Source organism: Zonotrichia albicollis, chromosome 2 (genome assembly GCF_047830755.1).
Source record: "Zonotrichia albicollis isolate bZonAlb1 chromosome 2, bZonAlb1.hap1, whole genome shotgun sequence".
NCBI lineage: Eukaryota > Metazoa > Chordata > Aves > Passeriformes > Passerellidae > Zonotrichia > Zonotrichia albicollis.
In genome coordinates this window covers 16,673,461-16,677,949 of record NC_133820.1, presented here as the reverse complement: position 1 = coordinate 16,677,949, position 4,489 = coordinate 16,673,461, and positions in this window count along the sequence as shown.

Sequence of the window (4,489 nt, the reverse complement as noted above, 5' to 3'; positions counted from 1 at the left end):
TTAACCTGTGCACTGTGAGTGGCTCTCTCTGGAGTGTCTGGACACAGAGAATTTTTGCATTCAAATGCAGATGTGGGGCCCAGCTGCTTGGTTTGCTGAGAACTTCTCCCTTTCTCCATGGAAGATGCTGAATGTCAATAATAGAGCAACAGGTAGGGAAATTTCTTGGTAGTTCACAGAAATGCCATGCTGGGCTGAAAAACCTGTAATTTCAGTGTTCTGAAGGAAGGTGTGGGGTGAAACCTGCTGGGCTGTACCTGGGACAGCCAGTGCAGTGCTGCAGCACTGGTGATGAGGATTTTTCTTGGTTCTCAGGAAAGGGTGAGAAGCTGCATCTGAAGTGCTTTATATTGGGTAGGAGTGGTGGCTTGGCTTTAAAACTTGGTGGTTCTTGTGTTATTTAATTGAAGAGAGGCTAAGCAGTTGGGGAAGCACTTAAGGAAGCAGCCTCAGAGTGTAGCTTTTATTTAGGAGTAGATTTGCTGGTGTGCAGATTCTGTAAGATACCACCAGAAATGGGCTTCTATTCACACTGCCTGTGAACCAGACAGGACAGGAGGAAAAGGTTCTGACTAGATCTTTAGCTAGCTGTGAAAAAGAAATCATCTCATGATGAAGCTTGCAGACACCATGCAAACTCCAACATTTCTTAACAAATTTGAATCTGCAGCAGGAGCCTGTATTGGGTCAGTTCCAACCCATTTTCTCACTGGAGGAAAATCTGAGGAGGACACAGGTAACTGCCTTTGGTGGTTGGTTTCAGATCCTGTATGTCAGTGTTAAACTTCTGAAGGATCAGAGGCTGCCATGGCAATTCCTATTCCTGTGAGGGATATTTTTCCCCAGCACAGAATAGACCTTGACAGTGATCTCCACTGGCTGCAGGCACTCCTGTGATCCTCACCCTGCTGCTCTCCTGGAAAAAACCCAAATTTTCTTCCAACACTTGAACTCATGACAGATTGTGGTGTGTGGGAGTGACATGAGATGTGATATCTGGCAGATGGCTCAAGCCTTTTTGTTCTTCCTGCAAGTTCTCCTTTCCTATTCCATTTCATGTTTCCTTTTCTGCACACAGCAGCTCCTGAGCTTCAGTTGTGAGACCACGTGTGCCTGGGCATTTCTTTGAAGGGCTCTGTGCAAAGTGATCAGGGAAAGGAAGGTCTAAATCCTTCTTTTAGATGTTTTCCAATCTGCCTTGTCCAACTGGAAAACACAAATCATTAAAAGGGAGTGGATACCACTGCTGCAGAGAGGAAGACAACACTCCTTTCCCTGGAATTTGAACTATTTATTTCTAGTGGTTAAACCTGAAGTCACTTGCTTGTGTTTATTTTGTGAACTTGAACCACAGCCTGTCTGTGTGCCTGGCAAAAGGGAATAGGTCAGTGAGGGTGTAGCTTTATAGCAGGACTGGAAACCCTCAAACCATTCCAGGAATATTTGTAGGCCACAGAAGTTCACCCCACGCTGCACTGGAGCTTTTTGTGGTGATTGTGCAACTCCCCTGCCTCTCTCCGGAGCATTGACAATCCAAGGAGCTTTTAAAAATGCAGGTAGGGGGAAAGGTGTTGCTTTTCGTCCGTATTTCAAACCAAAACAGATCCTTTCCACTCCTGTTGGTGGGATTTCACCAAACCCCCTTGAGCAACACATAGTTGAGCAGAATGCCCTTTTATCTGTCAAAGCAGGAAGGAGCCCTAATCAAATGCAGCCCAGAACTATGCTTTGGAACAGTCCTTACATTTTTAAGAAAACTTTGAAAACAAGCTTGTTCTGTAAACAAAAATGACTGTAAACAAAGATGTTCCTTTCTTTAAAAAGAAAAACCCCAATACAATGCAGTTGCTTTATCTCCAGGCTAATAAAAAGTTGCTGCCAATTCCAGTGCACTCCAAAATCTGCCTCAGCTTTCTTTGCTGAACTGTCTTGTGTGGAGTGCTTTGATCTGAGGAGGAAACACCCTGTGAGTTTAACTCTTACTGCTTGTCCCTGCTGCCATCAGTCCTGGTGAGAAAGCAGACCAGGGTAACTTGGAGTGTGGTGAGGGAAAGCACAATGTGAATTGTCAATATCTGTGGATGCAGAGGCTGGAAAGAGAATTAAATATTGATTTTAAATGTATTTGCACAGGTTATCCCCCATTTCTGCACACAATACTGCTTTCAATATTCTATTTCCCCTCTCCTGTTCTGTAACAGAGGTAATGGGTGTGTTTGCACAGGTAGATGTGCCCATGGGCATGACCTGGACATCCAGGGGAGTGGCTGCCCCTCATTTCCTAACTAGTTCCAGTATAGCCCTGGCTGTGAACACCTTCTGGAAAATTTATTAGAGTCAGGGCATTGGGAATGTGAGTTGGGTGCTGCTGGTTGCTTAATTCAACATTGAGTTCAAACAACTCTTTATAGCTGGGTGGAGGCAGTAACTCCAGAGAATCAGCATGAAACAAATACAGGGAGAAGCAAATTGAACTCAGCCATGGAGCCTCCCCTGCTTCTGTCAACAGCCAGGCTCCAGATCCCCATGGAAAGCTTTGTACAGTTCCTCACCTGTCTGAGATTTATCACATTTACACCTGCAGGCAGGATGCAGTGTTTCTGCATGTTGCCACAGGGATAATCAGAATTTAATAGTTTTATCTGGCATGGAAATTTGGATTTTCGACTGCCAGACCTACTCATACATATACATATACATATACATATACATATACATATACATATACATGTATATATGTGTGTGTGTGTATATATATATGTATATGTATGTATATATATGTATATGTATATATATGTATATGTGTATATATATGTATATATATACATATATATACATATATGTATATATGTATATATGTATATATGTATATATGTATATATGTATGTATATATATAAAAAACCACACACATATATATTATACACATGTATATATATGTATATATATACATGTATATATAATATATAATACATGTATATATATGTATATATACATACAGATAGAAATATATACATATATACACACAAATATATATAAAAATAAATATGCATAAAATATATATGGATAAATATGCATATTTAGAGAGAGATAAAGATGCATATCTATATGGATATATGGAAAAAATGATATGGATAGATATGGATATATGTATAAAATAAATAAATATATAGATATAAATATATCTATAAAGATAACCATATATAAATATATATAATTATATATTACATATATATATGTAAGAAACCCCTCACCAAACAAAAAACCCCAACTATTCATGGACCCAAACTTCTTTCTGAGTACAAAATAGATCGTCACCATGTGTTGTATATTGCTGTTATATCACCCTTTGGCTTAAGCTGCATATGTACTTGGGAAAGGAATTATTCTGCATACTGCACATGGCCCTCACTTCCTCACCCTCTGTGGGACAAAGGGACAGCCTCAGCCCTGTGAAATGTCCAAGAACAGCACAGGTTGGCACTTTGGAGTTTTCCATGCCTTGTGTTAAAGAAAACACAGTATAAACAAGTAGCTGTGCTGTTAATCCTTTCTGAAGTGACTACAGGAGAGAGACAGTTATGAAACACAATATTCAACGTGAAAACACAATTAAAGCATCCATTTTTGGCATTCCATCTGTGCAGGTTTTCAGGCTTGCTGCTTGATCCACTGCCTTTACAGCTGTGCTGCAGCCCACCAGCGTTTTGTGCTCTTAAGTAAGAGCTGTGTTACTGTATTTTCTCATCAGCATCTTGTCAAGATGGCAGCATCCCATATAAATTCTGGTTAGTTTTTTGTAGTTCTGGATGTCTTGGATGTCTCCACTGACATTTCCCCTTTATCACTGCAATATTTCACATAGCAGTGCTTCATTTGCTTTCTAATATTTCAAAGCTCAAGAAGGGCAGAATGTGACACACCAGCTATATCAAATTAAAAGCAATATTACTCTGGGTTTTTTTTCCCTGTTTCCTGGCGCTGTGGAAGAATTCATATTATTATCTACATGCATTTAGTTCTACCTGAAGTAATAACTCATCATTGCCTCTAAAGCCAACAGTATTCAGGAAATAAACAAGCCATTTAAAAGTGAAATCTTCTTATCTTCAAGGAAATAATGATTTAGTCACTGTCTCTAAGATTTGCATGTACTGAACTTCTGGAATGCTGGGAAATTCTGTTATGTAAACAAGGCAGAACTGTTCTGTGGCATGCAACTTCTAGTAAGAGCAATATAAATCAGCAGGTGCTTCTCAACTTCCCTGGAATCTATGGGAGTTTCTTTAGGGGGAAGAGAAACTTTTACCTGCTTGTTTTAATAGAGAGGCACAGGGACTTTGGTCATTACATCATAAAATTGAATTTAAGCCTTAAAATTGGATTTAAGCCTTTTCCCTCTATTGCTACCACCTTCATTAAAAACATAAAAAGGTCTCCAAAACCCCAAAGTGACAAAATAACCCCAACAAAGCAACAAAACCAGAACCA